Source organism: Canis aureus, chromosome 20 (assembly GCF_053574225.1).
Source record: "Canis aureus isolate CA01 chromosome 20, VMU_Caureus_v.1.0, whole genome shotgun sequence".
NCBI classification, from domain to species: Eukaryota; Metazoa; Chordata; class Mammalia; order Carnivora; family Canidae; genus Canis; species Canis aureus.
In genome coordinates this window covers 38940810-38959099 of record NC_135630.1, presented here as the reverse complement: position 1 = coordinate 38959099, position 18290 = coordinate 38940810, and the positions used below count along the sequence as shown (strand labels likewise).

Sequence of the window (18290 nt, the reverse complement as noted above, 5' to 3'; positions counted from 1 at the left end):
TCTCAAAAATTATTGTGACAATTAAGAAATAGCACATGTAAGAACACTTAGCATTACTCTCAGTTCTGTGTATTCTTTCATTTTGGACAGGATTTCTACTTGTTTTCATTTTATGGTGTGTTTGGAGCCATGTAAAGTACATAGTGATAAGTTGGGAATATAGAGAATTCAGTGAAGTTTGTTTGCCCTTACTGACTGATTTAAAGATGGTCTTTGGGTGCTCATAAGACTCAAGATGCTTGTCTTTCATAGCAATATAAGGAGATACTCTTTGTTCTGGTCTTTCTCTCTTTCTTTCTTTCTTTTTATGGCTTTGACTTTTACTTCAGCTAACAGCATAATTTTACCTTTATAAATCTCTTATTATTTTTTTTTAATTTTTTTTATTTATTTATGATAGTCACAGAGAGAGAGAGAGAGAGGCAGAGACACAGGCAGAGAGAGAAGCAGGCTCCATGCACCGGGAGCCCGACGTGGGATTCGATCCCGGGTCTCCAGGATCGCGCCCTGGGCCAAAGGCAGGCGCCAAACCGCTGCGCCACCCAGGGATCCCATCTCTTATTATTTTTTAAAGATTTTATTTATCCATTCATGAGAGAGAGAGAGAGAGGCAGAGACACAGGCAGAAGGGGAAGCAGGCTCTATGCAGGGAGCCGATGTGGGACTAGATCCTGGGACTCCAGGATCACACCCTGAGCTGAAGGCAGACACTCAACCACTGAGCCACTCAGGCATCCCAAAATTCTTTTATTAAAAACATTTTGCAAAAAAAAAACATTTTGCAAACATGTACTTAAATAATTTGTGTCTTCCATCCAATATGATAGGTTTGAATCCAGATTCATATTTTCCATGATGTTAAATACATGTTTTAACATATGATCTATGAATAAATGTGTATCATTTATTTGCCATTATCCAGAATTTTAAAAAATTATCAGTATGTGAATAGGTAGGTCCCTTTACATTAACTGTGCTTTTAAAATCATAGACATGTGTCATCAGTAACTCAATTTTTTTTTCAACTTTCCTATGTCTTCTTCAAGCATCTTTTTTATTTATCTGTGGTTTAGTTTCTCTGTTCCAGTTTCTTCCCTGGGAACATCTGAATTCTCAGGTTGAATTTCATTCTCTGCCATCATCTGGAGCTTTTGGTCTTATCATATTAAGCTCTTCCTTCTTTCCTGTAAATACTCTTTGCACTAAAGTAAGCAAAGATTCTGCAGATCAAGAAATTCAAGTTCAGAGGCTAAACTACTGGCCTGAAATTTTACTGGAAGTAAGTGGTGGTACAACATTGAAACTTGAATTTTTGTTTTGGGTCTGAATCTCAATGCTTTTTCTACCAGAATAAGTGATCTTATCTATACAACTCCTGGTTTCTTTTTTTTTTTTTTTTAGTCCCCCTGGGATTTATCATCAGCTTTGAGATCTGCCATAATCAACAAGCCAAGCATTGTTACTTTTATAAATGATATGTTATGTTACATTTAGTTAGTTGCCTAGTTTATATGAGTAGTGAATTCCAGTTATAAATTTTGGATAAAGATACAGATATTTGGATACAGATATAGATATGCCTCTGTTGTTCACAAAAAACCTTACAACATTTTAATTTAACTTTACGTTCTGTGCTTATTTATGACAAATTTCTATTTCAAAGATAGTGCATCTTCTGCTTTCTGAACCCATCCTTCTTTGGGGACTCCTAGGATTTGGATGGGACATTACGCTCACTAAATATTTCCTAATATTTCTCATGGGATTCTCCCCACCTCATTTTCCCAGATGAGGACATTGAGGCTCAGTAAAATAGGTATAGTCAGTAGTGTAGCAGGAGCTTGAATCCAGGTCTTCTGGATTTCCTTCACTTCCTTTTTTAAAACTTAATTTTGGTTTTGGTCTAATCAGGAAAGTTGGAAATTGGTGCATAATTGGTTTATTCTTTTCTTATCCAAAGTGTTTTAGCTATTTATTTGTTTATAGAAAGAGAGTACACATGGCAGGGACAGAGGGAGAAGGAGAGAGAGAATCTTAAGAGAATCTCCATGCCCAGCACAGAGAACACAGCCTGGTGTAGAGCCTGATGCGGGCTGATCCCACAACCTCAGGATCATGACCTGAGTTGAAATCAAGAGCCAGACGCTTGACTGACTCAGTACCCAGGTACCCCTAGCTTTCTTTCTAAATCACAGCAAGTGTTAGTTTCTAGTCTTAAGGCACACACACACGTCATATATATGTATATTATATACATGCATACAACACACACATATATATATATATATATAAAGAGGTTATTTCTTTCCCTCTTTCTCTCTCTTTTCTTTTCAAAACTCAGTCTCTAAATGCTCTACTCCAAACCAACTGATGAGGACATTACACAGTGTGTTGCTTCATGATTATGACCACCACGTGGGCTAGGAAGAATGTAAGGAGACTGTACAGTACTGCAGAGCCAGCAAGCCTATTCTAATTAGCTTTTCCCCTTGCTCAGATATTTATAACTAATCCTAGCTTGCACACATGTGTATGCATGGCCTGCAAGGTCGCTGCATCTCCTCAGCGCTCCCTGGAAAAGTAAAGTGAGCTTTCTGGTGGGCAGAAGAAATAACCCAAGACTTATTTTATCCAAAATATTGTAGAAGCTCGGTTAATTTTTAAGTGAACCACAGGTTTTATGTACTTGGTTTTGTCCAGTAGAGGGACTAGAGAGGTAACATTTAAGAGTCTGTGGTCTAAATACCTGTAATTATAGGGGTGACTTACCAGAAAACTTTCAAGTCTTATTAGATGAAAATGAACTTAGAAACTGAGTCTACTTGAAATAATCGTCTTTGCAAATACCTGGATGAAAGTGTTGCTTGAAGTACAGGATGTTGTGAACTGCTTTTGCCTGGCCTCTGTTTTCAGGTCAAACTCATTAATGTCCAGTTGTTACCAAACGTTAATTAGTAAATAGAAACATGTCTTGATTTTACATAGAACCCCACTGAATAATATATGTGCACTTGCATGGGGGCAATACAGAAGAGCTGTGTTTTTCTAACAAGTCTTTAGCAGTCAACTCACATTTGGTTTCTCAATCCACATATTTGTTTAGAAATTTACAGTTCCATAAGATGCTTGCTGATTTATTATTTCCTCTGAAATCATGAATTCACTAGAATAGCTGTAAGAACTCATTGGTCCTGACCCCAATCACTCATTTTCCTCTTCTGGGGCTCATTAGGAGAATATCTTGGAAAGCAAAATGTGTGATGTCAAATTCATATAAACTTTTCTCAGTGGGTTACTCATTTATTTATTGGACAAAGAGTATTTGGTCCCCTCCTATAAGGCAGGTGTTCTGCAAGGTTCTGGTGATTCAGTGGTGATTGACCAAGGTATGATCTCTTCACCACTCATGGAGCTTCCAGTTTAGCAAAGAAGACCAATCAAAAATAGTAAAGACCAACAAAATGAGAAAGAAAAAGTTGAAGTATATAGTATATTAAGAAGCTGATGGCTGCAGTCGGAAGGGGACTCAATTCCCACTGTTTGGAAGAAGGAAAAGATGATGGAAAGGTATAGGTGCAAAAATTTAAGAACCAAGAAGCAAGTACCAAAGGAGTCAGAGAGACAGGAGAAAAGAAAATATAGGCAAAGAAAAAAAATAGGAAGATTGAAAAAGAAGTTGAGTGATCAAGAAGTAAATGAGGGATAACAAGCGTCAAGATGAAGTTAGTGTCAGGGAAGAGGAGGGGCAGTGGGTGGGAGAGAGCATATTGAACCCTTGTTTTTGTCTCTCCCCCCCCCCTCACATGAGCAGCACTCTGATTTGTCTTCAGGAACCAGTGTTCCCCTAGCCTTAGCCCACATGCTTTCAGGAGACTTGATCTCACACTCTGGGATTGGCAGCTCAGGGTTAGACTTTGAGCTCAAACATGGACATGCAATCCCAAACCAGGCTGGTGAGAGTCATCTCATGGATTTTTTTTCTGGAGCTACTAAGAAGAGTTCTAGTCTTTCACTGGAGGGTTAAGTTGATTAAGCATAGGCTTAGATTTGCTGGTGGCCCCTCTTGACACTACTTGTGGGGGCTTGCTGAAGAATAAATCCAACCTGGAGGGAAATAGAGTTAATCTAAGAAAGAGATCCCTGGAGAGATTATTTGAATATCTGGATCCAGCCATACCTGATCTATTCAGGAGTATCTCCTTTTGGATAGTTGTGAGTTATGCTTTTTATATTTAACACCAAGGACCCCAACTGTATGTGCTTTCAGGCAATTGTGGATTGAGGGTAGTAGGGAAGGTGGATGAGGAAGACAGGCCCATACACTTAGAATTGTTTTGCCTGTCAAGGTGGCAGTTTTTGGAGATGAATGGTCTCACTTGGCACTTCCCAAGCTGAGTTAATTGGTCCCTCCTAGCTTCTGGCTTGTAGATGACACTAGGTAGGCTGAAGAGAAAAAATCCTGCTCTAAGTAAAGGGGTCTTCGGAAGGGAGTGTCTTGATTTTAGGTCCAAAATTAGAGAGGCTGGCCTAAAACTAAGGTCTTTTAGTAACAACAGTGTTGGTGAAGCAGGTACTCTATCTCAGATTAAGGCCATTCTTTCTGTTGGGATAAGTGGGAAACGGAAACAATGAATATTGGATGTGACACCAGTGTCAGCAAATAAGGACCGAGGGTATCAGCAAAATTCCTAGTAATTTACTTATTTCTTTACTACATCCTAATTTCTATGTCAGGCTTTCTTGATGGTATCATTTTTTAAAACTGCTTCTGAAAATTTACTTATCGCAAAATAACATACAATGTAAGACTTAAATAAATGGATTGTTTTCTTATCCTTTCCAACAGTTTTGAACAAACCACTACTCAATCTTTTTTTAAAAGCCAGTTTTATAGACACATTATTTCATGTATAAAATCATGGTTATTCTATTTGTCACTTACAGATAAAAAAAAAAACAATCATAAGGTGAAAGGTAGAGACCGTGAATTATTCTCACATGTCAATTTTAACCAAGTGTTTTTTGAAAACTCTGTAAACGGTATTGTTTACTTGATGTCAGGATATCCATTCAATGTTGATTGCAGGATATCCACTGCAATTTCACCTTAACTGTTCAAGGGTTTCGGGGAAATTAGAAACACGGCATCTGCCACTGAATCATTTACAAAAAAAAAAACTGTCTAGAAACGCAAGTATAGTAATTAGAGGCCACTACAAATCCACGTGTCCATGTGTCTTGCAACCAAGTACTTTGGTTGAAAGAAAAAGAAGTCTACAAGACACTACAAGTGAAAGAGAGGTTCAGAGATGAGATGTGGATAAAATCATAATAAAAATATCAATAGTTGTAGCTACTATTTTTGAGTGCTTAATATGAGTCATGCACTGTGCTAAACACTTCATTTAAATTCTCTTTTGCTCTAAATAAGCAAATTATGAGGCATGTTCTATTAATATTCCCATTCTGTAAATGAGAAAACTGAGCTCTATAATTACTAAGAAACTTGTCTACATTTGCAGGGATAGGAAAGGGTGGAGCTGGGATGCAAACCTAGTCTGTATGATGTCGAAGTTTCGTCTAAGGGCAGGATGGGTAGCGAGAGCCTGCAGAGACTAAAGTAGGCAGTGGACAACCAGGAATTGAGAGTGTTTTTCCATTTCTCTCACAACTTCACTTCTCAGATTTCTTCTCTCTTATAGAATATCTTATTGTCTCTTCAAAATATTTCCTCTCCCTCTTTCATCCCCCAATCTCTTTATCTTGCTGTTAGCCAAGTATGGCTTAGCCACTACTGAGTCTAGAAGAGTTTTCATCTGAACCCTCTCCCCGTGATTGACCTCAATGCTAGCCTCCAAGTCCAACTTCCTAAGAAAGAAATCTGATTGTCACTCCATGACTACTTGGGCCTGCCCCTTTACCGTGCACTGTGGGCAGGGACAGTTCCCCAGTGGTGATTGCATCACAAATAAGCTACAACAATTTCCAAAGGGTGTGATCCAAAGCATAGGCTCCTCAGGAAATCAGAGAAGGGAGAGAGCAGAGAAATCTTCCTAGAGGATGATTAACCTGGACTAGTTTTTGGAAGCTGGGAAATCTGGTCTGGTAGATACGGTGTTGGAAGATTCCAGGCAGGGAAACAATGTGGATACTAGGGGTGGGGAGGAAACATAGAGATGTTCCGAAGTGAAGGAAGGAAGATAGTCAGTCTCCTTATGAAGGAGAGCACCAGAAAGCAGAAAAGCAAAAGATTTTCTTCCTTCTTTCAAAGTCATCTCTCTAATATATGCTTTCTTTTTGACAGGCAAGATTATACTACTTGATATCTTGAGCATCAACAGAATTTCTTTCCTTGGAGGTATCATGATATGCCAGAAAGGACAAGTGGGAGGGGGGGCTGGTTTCTGGTTACTGCCTCTGCACAACCTTAGACCAGTCACTCCACATTCTATGGATAATTTCTTCTTCTCTCAAATTCTTACCTACCTCACATTATGAGAGGGACATTATAAGGTTTAAGATGAGCTTCTTGACCACTGAAGCAGAACAGCCCTATGTAATGACTTAAAGCATCATGTCATCAATGTCTTTGCCTTGTAGTTTCTTCTTCAAAGATTGTATCAAGGCAAACAAGCCTAATCACAAGTCTGGTTTTGAATCATAGGTTTCCAGATTATTCCATATTTCACATCTTCTTGTCAGTGAGGCTGAATATGTATAAAAAATCTCAGCTTAACCACATTCAGATGTTGAAGGTCAGCTCAGAGTTGTCACCTTCAGTAGCTGCCAACTCACCCCCTACAGTTTATCCATTTGTAAACAGCTCTCCTTAATGTAACTGATTTTGACAAAAACGTGAAATAATATATCATTTTGGTATAATTAATTTTGTTAACTGAATGATATACTTTGAAATGTAAACTAGCAATTTTCTGAGGGAATTATTTTTATATCCATATCTTCCGTCTGATAATATATAGTTACAGATGGCAAATGACTTAACAATACTCATTAGAATTTTAAGAGGCATTGCCACTTTTACTTTCAGTCTTAGAAATTTTAAATGTTTTGTAGATATATGGTTTTTCCTGCCTAGTATTCACTTGTATATGCATACATATGATACATATTATATATGTGTGTGTATATATTCTGTGTATATATATAAATATATATATACATACACAATATACTAAAGTCTAGAATGATTCAACCAGAATATTCAAATACCCAAAACTTTTCTATATTCTCAGTTAAGAAAAAGAGACAAATAATATTTTTAAAATACTAATAAGTTTCTAGAGAAGAACTAAAAACATTTCACCTATGTCCTCTGGTTAGTATAATTTTCACTCCATTGGCTTCATTTTTATCTCTTCACCTAGGACTTTGTAGCCAGCCCAAACTTAAAATAATCTTGGGCTGGACAAGATTATTTTATCAATTTCCTATTGTCATTGTAACATATTAACACAATTTATTTATTATATTGCTATACTAGAGGTCTCTAGAGGTTGGTCATCAGAAACATGTTAAAGAGCACAGCTATGTTTCTTCTGGAATCTCTAGAAGGAAAGCTATTTCCTGGCTTTTTCCAGCTTCTTCATTTTGGGAATAGTAGCCCCCTTCTACCCTCAAACTCAACCACATAGCATCTGCAAACCTCTCCTCTGATCTCTGCATCCATCATCATATCTTCTCTCTGACTCAACCTTCCTATTTCCCTCTTATTAGGATCCCTGTGATTATATTGAGACCATCCAGATAATTCAGAACAATCTCCCAATCTAGAGATTGTTTACTGAATCACATAAGCATGATCTCTTTTGCCACATAAGACAATATTTACAGATTCTTTTTCTTTAAGATTTTATTTATTTATTCACGAGAGACATAGACAGAGAGAGGCAGAGACACAGGCAGAGGGAGAAGCAGGCCCCCTCCAAGGATCCTGGAACCCAGGATTACACCCTGAGCCGAAGGCAGACGCTCAACCGCTGAGCTACCCAGATGTCCCTATTCACAGATTCTAAGGATGAGGACGTATACATCACAGAGGGCCAGTCTTCTGCCTGCCATAATTAATCATGAAGAATATTTCCAAGATTATTAGTTGAGTTGGCCAGGAAACTTGGCATTTGACTCAATGGCCTTTGACTCCCACCATCAAGAAACTTATAAAATAAACCAATAAAAGTCAGGTGCAACACAAAACAGAATGAGTGGAGATGCACGCATTGTTCAGACATAAAGGAGCAGGCTCTTGGCAAAGATGCATCAAAGGACTCCAGGGTTCTAGTTGGGGCTACATTAAGTGACATCTTGAGCCCATCCCAATCCTTTTATTTCCATGACTTCTGCTGCAGAGTAGATTCTTAACAAATTGAATTTAAGATTTGGACTCTGGTGGCACCTGAGTGGCTCAGTCAGTTGGGCATTTGCTTTAAGCTCAGGTCATGATCCTAAATTCCTGGGATGGAGCCCCTCATCAGGCTCTCTGCTCTGTGGGAGCCTGCTTCTTCCTCTCCCTCTGTCTGTCACTCTACCTATTTGTGTTCTCTCTCTCTCTCTCTTTCTTTCTCTCTCTCTCTCTTTCAAATAAATAAAATATTAAAAAATATATTTGTACTCTGTTGATTTCTTAAAGCTGTGCCAGTATATAGATTTTAGACCCAGTACAAGATAAGACGTTAAAGAGTGTTTCTATTTCCAAACTAGTATACATCATACCGCACGCCCCATATACTTTTTCCAGCCCATATGCAGCAGTACTTTATTTGTTCTGAAAATTATTGTTTAATTTCAAGAGAATAAAAAAAAAAGAATGAGAGTCCATCTGACAGAAGTGGGTCTTTCTAAGCCTCAGAACTGAGTATGTTGAAACTGTTGGACTGTAAATGTGTCTTTAATCTTTTAATTTTTATGTCAAAAAGTGCTTTGGGGAGACTGGGGGGAAAGGAGAGGACAAATTTAAGCAGAAAATTTATTATCCAAATCCTTGGATAAGGAATGTCCAATGACATAATGGCTAATAACTTCAGCTATATTTTTATGAAGGACGAGAAATTTCCAGTAACAATGATTGAAACCCAAACAACACTCTGGCAAAATCTTGCTGACTGAATTTATCTCACCCTTCAGATTTTTCTTTCTCAAGGAACTTCCTTTTATAGAGTTCTTACCGCACTTTAAAATGTTCCAGGGATTATTCCTTTTTAAAGGATTTCTTTGGGCTATTATTCATCCCTTTGCGCTAATCCCCTAGGATCTCTCCAGGCAAATTCAAGTTATTAAGACTGTGGGGGGAGAAATCCAAGTGTTCAGTCATTTACAAGACTCTGACTTACCACTATGATTTCCAAGTAATTGGAAACATCGGTATACGTGGCTATGATTAGTCATATCTGTTCAGAAGGGAACCTGGATGCCTTCCTGGAAATGAGATGCCAAGAAAGCAGTCCAGGATTCCCTCTGCTTCCCCTCCTGAAAGGATCAAAAAGCAAACAAGCCTACCAGGACTGACAGACTTCTGTTGCTCTGAATGCTGTCACACTGTGGAGAAGCAGCAGGGCCTGACCAGAAGGGAGAACAGTTTGCCCTCCTACAAGAGTCAAAAGATGCAATGACTTTTGTGCTGTGTACGTTTTAGCGTTACTGTATATTATGCTCTTCGACATTAAGATGATAATTGCGGAGAAAGTCTCCTATTGGGCCGTAAATTAGGGGCTTGCTTCCTCTGTCTGGGCTTTTTGTGCTTTATTCACATCAAAAGGCAATTACTTTTCGTGCACACTTAATCCCACCAGTTTAATGGGGCATGTAAAATATGCCTTGCAATTTGCCCTTTATTAATCTTAAGATTGCTGAAAACAAGAGCCAGCTCACCATTTGGATTCTTAAAAACAACAGCCTGCCCTTCAATAATTTAACTTCTGTCTAATTTTGCCAAACTCAGGAGGTTTGGAGAAATGCATTCTTAGTAGGACCAGGTTATTCTTGGGGGCCCTTGAAAGCCCTTACAGGAGTCGGGAAGGGCTGGATGGCATAGTAGTGCCTGAATCTTTTCCACTGGTAGATGGGGTAGGTTGGCCTTGTCTGCCATCCACGAGCTGGGACAAGCGGCAGAGAGAAACATAGGCTTGAAAGACAGACCACCTTGGGTTTGGATACGGGCCCTCCCACTTGTGCAGGACTGATGGTGTGACCTTGGCCTAGTTAACTTTTCATCCTCAGTATCTTCATTGGTAAAACAGAATAATGTGTATAAAGGCAGCAATGAGGCTGACAATGAATATAGGTAAAAGAGTGACCCTGTGATACATTTTTCAATGGAATGAGTAGTAGTCATCAGGAATTTTCAGTAGCTATGGGAATAGTATTCTTACTATAAGTGATGTTAGGTAAACTATCTTGGGAACCAGAGAGCTTCAGTCTGGTCCAAAATACTTAAGGGGTGTAAAATAAGTTGTTTGAGAGAATGAGAGTCAATGCAAGAAAATAAAGTCTGAGCACCACAGGCAAAGGGTAGTAGCAAATTCTGAACAAGAAAACAGAAACACCAGTCAGAAAGGAGTGGGTGAAAGCTCATTGCAAAGATATAATAATGAGCGCAAAATTTTCATCCAACGTCCCACCTCCACACATAATCAAAGACAATTTGGCAGAGCCAATACGGTTTTGAGAGGATGCAGAGAGTACATAGGGGTGAAAAGGAACCAAATGGCAGCATGAGTGTCTGTCTATTTGACTTTCCAGTGATTTGTGTGCCAAAAATATTACTATTAAGTGTGATTTTATCTGACAGCATGATTTGGTCATCTCTCATGACTTGGAACAAAATTTTGAAAGAGAGCATAGTTTATGTCTGTAAATAACTGCATTGTGTGTCTGCCCTCCTCAAAGCCCCTAGCACCCCAATTTCCTTTCTCAAGATATCCCCAGTTGTCTGAATAGGGAAAGGTTTCTATAATGATGTCATGCTTGCTCCAAGCATAACGGAAAGAGATATTATGGAAGAAACTTAGGACAAGAGTGGAAAAGAGTCCTCAAGAAAGAGAGACAGATGAGACAGATGGGACACCTGAGAGAAAACCCTGATATAAGACACTTCAGAGTTCTGGTTGAAGAGAGTGAACAACAGATGTCTTTGTCAATACAGGAAAGTGTTAGGGTCAGAGCTCCCTATAGATACAGTGGGTAAACAGGCCAGTTTTCTTCAAGTAGCAAGCAAAAATAAACCAAATTCAAACTCATTTTAGCTAATAGACATTGTATCAGTTCAGAGAACTAATGGACCCAAGGAATTTCTCTAGGCATTGTCATCTATAATGAAGCTTCAAGAAGATAACATACACACAGCTTCTGTCTGACCTTTTAACTCTCTCCTCACCCCCAGAAAACTCACAGAATACTGTCTACAGTTTGGAAAATAGGGCTCTGTTATGGACTGAATTAAGTCCCCTCAAAATTCACATGTTGAAGCCCCAACTCCAGTACTCAGAATGCGACTGTATTTGGAAATATGGTCTTAAAAAGTAATTATATTAAAATGAAGTCATTAGGATGGGCTCCATTCCAGTACAACTGGTGTCCTTCAGAGAAGAGGAAATTTGGACACACCAACATATAGAGGGAAGATGTGTGAGGACACAGGGAGAAGGCAGCCACCTATAAGCCAGAAAGAGAGGCCTTCAGAAGAAGTTAAACCTGTTGACACCATGACCTTGGACTTCAGACTTGTGAAAGTAAATTTCTGTTGTTTAAGCAACACAATCTGTGGTACTTGTTACAGCCACCCTAGCAGATTCCTAAAGGCTCTCTAATGCTTGATTCTGAATTTAAGAATTCTCAGCACTTGGATGATGACTATTACTGAGAGAATTTCTGCCTGAGAACCAAGACACAATGAAATGAGGAGAAATGTTCATCATGTGCCTAATATCCTGACCTAGAGGTAGGTCAGAGTAAATTCAGTTTACTATTTCTGAGGATAAGCTGAATTACAGATATTTTAATTTTGTAGGAAGTACTTCAATTTAGAATATGTCTGGAGTCTCAAGACTTAATCTGAATATTAATTGCAAAGACGATATTCTTGTACAAGTCTGCTTAGTTGTTCTATTCTTTAATTAAAGACCACTGTGTGTCTGATGTTTTCCCTCTGGTTATAGTCATCATATTTGCATAAAGGGCATTTTATTTCCATTACTTCTTAACTAATTTTTCTTTATCCTCTAAAAACTGGTGGGGGGATATTTTGTAATTGTAAAACAAACCCCCGACAACTCCTACCCCCAGCCCACAGTATGGCAGAGTAGTGTCTTTAGAAATCGAGAATGTCAGGAAGGAGACATTGGTTCATTCTCTGAAAATGGCCAACTTTTCCACACCCTGCTCCCTACAAGGAGCTGAGATAGAAATAGAAAGTGTCTCTGATTTGTTGGCCTTTCAGGTTCTGGAATATTTTCATTAGTCAACCTCCAGAGGACCACATAGCAAAGTCTGGGCCAACAATCCCTGTGAATGTCCTTCTGAAAGCAGCCAACAGAAGCTTTCTATGTCCTCAACCTCTGCCTCTTGCATTTTGCCTGCTGCTGAGCATGGTTTACAGTAATAAATCTGTTCCCAGCAATATAACTTGATCCTTATAATTCAATCCCAAGTTTTCAATGGGAAAAAAATCATGTTTGTGAAACTATGCTGGCTTCTCCTTTTTTCCATTTATTTATTGTTCCTTCATAGAGATAATATTGTATGCTTGCCAATCCATTTCTTTTTTATTCCTGGGAACATAGGAAAGTTTTATTTCCTACCTTCCTTGCATCTAAGTGTGAGCCATTTAACCAGTTTTGGCTAGCGGAATGTGGGAGAAGTAATGTATTCCTTTCCCAGGCTGACCGTGACAAAAAGCCCCCCAGGTGTGAATCTTCCTCATTGCTGGCCACATGTGAGGATAGTACTGTCCCAAGGTGAAATGAGTCTATGTTCCTGAGATCTTGGAGAAATTCTACTCAACCAGGAATCTCTGCATTGGAATTAGTGTGAAGGAAAAAGTTTTACTCTACACTATTCAGATTTTTAGCATTATTGGAGATCATAGCTAACTTTTTTTCATTCTAAGTAATACCAAAAAAAAAAAAAAAAACAACAACACATTTTTTTTAAATTTGTACAGGAATGGTGATGGCCCTCAAAGGTTGAGTACTTCTGAAGAAGTGAACACATTATAAAGATGATTTCAATTACACAGTAGCTTAGGAAATACTACATTGAATCAATCATGTAATCCCTCTAAATCCAATCCTTTCTTTTTACCCTGTCTCTTTAACCTCCAAATCCAATCAGAAGTGTGGAAGGCTATTTCTGGTTAGTCTTATGCACTGGCCTAAACTGTGACTGAGAGTTGGCAGGTGCTGCAGAGGAACCACTGGTTTGAGAGCTGAGAGATGGGCCTGGCATCCCAGCTGTGCCACTGATCAGCTACAAGACCATAAATAGTTCTTTCCCTCTTTATATCATACTAAAAGCCGAGACACCTGCCATCACAAGCATTTGAACTATATGCCTGAGCTCCCCAACCCCCAAGTAATGTTTTGACATTTGAATTCTCAAATTCAGAACTCAAAACCTGGCAGCCTATCAATGTGTGAATGTGTTTTATTGGACTGCATTATGTCTTAAAAATAAGGAAATTTCACATGGAAAGCCAAGGTTCAGCATCACTGACAACACTTGCTTTCTCATAAGGCAACTAAAAATAAGCTAAGTAGCATCTGCCCCATTAGGGTGGAGTGTGTGCTTCCCATGCCACAGTCCCCACCACTTCCTAACATTATACACTGGCCTTGCTGTGTTTGCCTAGGTCACCATAGATATTGGGTTCACATCCAGGTTAGAGTGAATTTAACCTTGCTTAAACCTGCCCACACCAGGGATGTAGGAGGGAAGTGGATACTTAGACAGAGCTGACATATAAACTTGGCAGAGCCAAGGGATGCTAGGAGAGTTAAAGGCAAAAGCCAAACCAGAGATCAAGAATCAGGATCTAGGGGCACCTAGCTATTTCATTTGGTAGAATATGTGACTCTTGATCTCAGGGTTGTAAGTTCAAGCCCCATGATGGGTTAGAGATTACTTAAAAATAAAATCTTAAAAAAAAATAATCAAGGTCTGGAGCCAGGTCAGTCTAGAGAAAGATGATAAACTGAAAAAAAAATCATCATGGTAATTCCTAGAGGGTGTCACATAGTGCCTCTGCTACCTCCTTAATAGGTCAAGTGTCTTAAATCCTCTCCCAAGTTCTCCATCCATAACAAAGGATGGATTGTATATCTTTCAAAGGGCTCTTTGAAGAATTAATGAAATCATCTGTGTAAAACACAGGGTCTAGCACAAAATCAGGGCTCAGTAAATGGTGGGCACCACTATCCTTATTGCAATTGATGTAAGCAATTTTTAGATGTGTAGCAATGGACTCAATTTGGGGGAGTCATGGGATAAAAGTGAGGACCTTGCCTTCATTACCCATAGCTGGGGAAGACTCAGGGAAATTTCCAAAAAGGGAACAGGAGATAATTGTTGCCAGATTCCACTTAAGCTCTTTTTTTGAGAGAGAAAGAGAGCATGAGAATGGGGGATGAGGTTGGAGGGGCAGAGGGAGAGGGAGAGAGAAAATCTTAGGCAGGTTCCATGCCCAGAGTGAAGCCTGACACAGGGCTTGATTCCACAACCCTGAGACCATGACCTGAGCCAAAATCAAGAGTCAGATGCTTAACTGACTGAGCCACCCAAGCACCTCCCACTTAAGCTCCTTCTTGACACTCATGTACAGGCAGTCACCTGTATTGCTCTCTCCCTCAAAACAGCAGACATTTGAATTCTCAAATTCAGAACTCAAAACTTGGCAAATAGAACTCAAACAGACACAACCACTCTTTGTCCTTTACATTGTATCTTTCAGACTATTCACCACTCTCCTAAGATGTTTTATCTTTCAAATTTTATTTCAGATTGTTTTCACGCATATTGTAAAATTGAGAGCAAGAAGGAAAATCATAACAAAGAGAATGTTCAAAGGAATTAATATTAATTAAGCACCCACCGTGTGCCAAGCACCATGCTCGGTACTTTCCTCGCAAGAATCCTACAGATTTGATATTGGAAACTCCATTTGACTGATAATGAACCTGAGTTTGAAAGAAATTAAGTGACACTTTTTTGGTTTTATTTTCATCAGAGAACTTATGAATATATGAAATACATTTTTCTGTTTGTGGGCTTGCTTTGCTGCCTATTTGCCTTACTCTAAGGCGAGTACAACCTGAGATTGGATCCTGCTATTTTCTTCAATATTTCATGCCCAGTTCCAAAAACATTGCCTGGCAAATATACTAGGTAACAAAAATATTTCTTGAATGTGTGACTCAATTGTTTAATCAATGAGTGAGTAAATAAAAATTGCACGGAGCTAACTTTGATCCTGGCATTTCTGTGCATATGTCCACACTCGATCTGCTTTGACCGTGAAGTTAACTAATCAGAAGCTGCCCACACCACATAACTAGGCTGGATGAGACACACACACAAGTGCCATCTGCTCTTCCCATCTCCTACCACTGGTTATGCGACAAGTACCCTGTCTCCTCCATTCTTCCAGAAATGCTCCTTCTTGTAGGTTTGAAACACTAGTGACAGTAGGTGTGTTTATATTATTATATTTTTGCTGGAAATTCTTGTCCAAGAGTTATATGTGAAGTATCAAAAAGAAGATGCCTCTAATGCAGAGGCATCCTCAGTTTTGGCAAAAAACACTTCTTATGCACCTCATCATAGGGCAGAGGACACACATGGACATGGTTAGCCTACCCTGGGCAGAGTCAGCCTACCCTGGCAGAGCAGACTGACATCCCAGGCTGCTATCCACATCTAGCCATGCCTGGGAGTCTTAATAGCTTTTGTTGCCTTTATTGGAATAAAAGCTTTATCAAAGGTGCTTGCACTACCCCTGCCTCCATGTTGTGCTCAAAGAACTCCATGCATTAGAGCTAATGGTGTTAGCCCCACTGTACTGATCACAAAAAAGGGTCCGACCACCAAGGTGACTTGTCTAAGGCCACAAGAAGTTATCAGCAAAGGTAGAGCTCAGGAACTTGAATTAAGCTGGTATCTTTTTAATCCGACATGCAACATCTTGGGCTCTTCATTTATTCCACACAGATTTATGAAAACTTTATGTTCCAGGTTCTCAAGTAAGCATAAAGGTGGAGTAGCAGGCAGTTTAATGTCATGGACACAGTACAGACATTAGCATCATGGAGACCTGAGACTCAGTCCATCGGCAGAAATTAAACCCACAGCCCACACTCTTGCCGCTATCCTATAGGCCTCCTGCTTGGAAGGGCTCGCAATATGAACCGTGTTATCATGGTTCCTCTGATTTCTCTTGATCTGTGAATACAGAACTTTTGGCAGCTCTGGTTTCTGCCTGAATTCAATGTGCTTTGCTTTGTTACAAATTAGGCCGGACTTCATTACGGGTGACAATGACCTACCAGAGGAAAAATGACTCCCACAATCTAGTATATTCCCGAGACTCAGTGCCAGCAATTCCCATGTTAAATTGGGCCATGGACTTCCCCCAAGTCCCTGACAGCAGGACAGATAGTCCCAGTGTGAGCTTAATTACTTCAGCAGTTATGCGAACACAATTTTGCTGAAAATCCTGTCGGTCTGTCTTCATGCCAGAGGATCATAAAATCTGCTGGAAGAGGTGCAGCCTCTTCCTTATAAATAGAGTCAGAGTTTCATTGATTGCAACAAGTTATTTACTTCAGAAGGGAAAAAAGGATAGTGAAGAATTATTAGTAATTTTTGGAACACGTACAGTTTAGGCAGCAAATTTATCTTAAAAAGACATTGGAAGCAAACATTTTTGGCTGGAGTATGAAGTGACAGGTAACAGTGGAAAGGCTTGAAAACCTGTGCTCTACCCTGGGTCTGTAAGAATAGAGTGAGTGAAGAGAAAAGTTTGTAGAGAAGCCATACGTCAAAAAATTATTCTGTGCATTATAACCTTAAAGAGGAAAAAGGACTTTTAAGGAGGGCCAGATTTTGATATTCTAGAAGCGCCTGATGGCACAGATCACCTTCCTTCACTAACCCACCTCAGTGAAGATGAAAGAGAAACAGGGGCAAGGAATCGTACTGCAGCTCCTTATTTCAGTTCCCTGGGACAGAGTATTTATGGAATCAGATGAGAGATGGAGCTAGACCTGAAGTCTCTTTTTTTGTGGACTTGAAGAAAAAAAGAATGGTTATGAGGTACATTTTCCTGGATATTATACATTTTTTAGGTCATTATTTTACTTTGCTTTCATCTAAAATTGTGATTTATCTTCAATAGCATATTTGTGGTTTGGGAACCTGGTGAAGTGTTAGAGTGAGAATAGATTTTATGGCTTGATGGAATGTCATAAATCACTAAATCTTATTTCTTTTTATTTAAAAGTAGTATTCAATTACTATTTGTTTAATAGTGAGCTGCAGGATGCAGAATTGAAAGGAATCCCAGGAGTCATCCAACCTGAATCACACATGGTCTGTGTCACAGGCTCTTCTACTAGAAATGCTCGAGCTTGGCTCCGGGCCCTTGGGCGGTCAGAGAACTCTCTCTGGTTTAACTAGAAGGTCTGCTTTAAGTCAATCCTCATGGGACACCTGGGTGGCTCAGGGTTTAAGCCCCTGCCTTCAGCCCAGGGTGTGATCCTGGAGTCCTGGGATCAAGTCCCACATTGGGCTCCCTCCATGGAGCCTGCTTCTCCCCCTGCCTATGTCTCTACGTGTGTGTGTGTGTGTGTGTGTGTGTGATGATGATGAATAAATAAATTTAAAAATTTTTTTAAAGTCAGACCTCACTTTGACACCCATCTCTTGATCCTCACTCTCCTTTCCAAGGTAATATTTAAAAATAAAGGAGATCATATTCTCTTCATCTTTACTTCCCTTGTGGGGCATCTTACCTCCTTACAATCCTGATTACTTCCTCTGGGCTCTGTCTGATTTCTCAGCCTCTGTTTTAAAATGTCTCATCAAGCACTCAATATTCTCCAATCCACCAACGTATGTACAGAGTGGCCCAAACAATGCTTTGCACATAGCAAGTGCTGGAGTGGTTGGGTTGCACTTTGCCTGCATGTGTGTTCTAACCACCTCTGGGGAACACAGAGGGAGTATATCCTTCCTTCATCTGGAGTTTTTCTGTTAGTGCCCTGATATGTGATATCATTCCCTAA

At 39.5% G+C, this 18290-nt stretch overlaps 1 long non-coding RNA gene across 3 annotated transcripts in view; it reads left to right on the top strand.

Annotated features, from left to right (window-relative positions):
- The window catches only part of LOC144291959 (uncharacterized), a 74966-nt gene that overhangs the window by 38104 nt on the left and 18572 nt on the right, over positions 1-18290 (top strand). Inside the window, exon 6 of one of the 3 annotated variants that reach the window (XR_013359498.1) lies at positions 15009-15461. The exons of the other annotated variants lie outside the window; for them this stretch is intronic. This is a non-coding gene — a long non-coding RNA (uncharacterized LOC144291959). Of the gene's footprint in view, positions 1-15008; positions 15462-18290 lie in introns of those variants that run through there. 3 annotated transcript variants of the gene reach the window in all.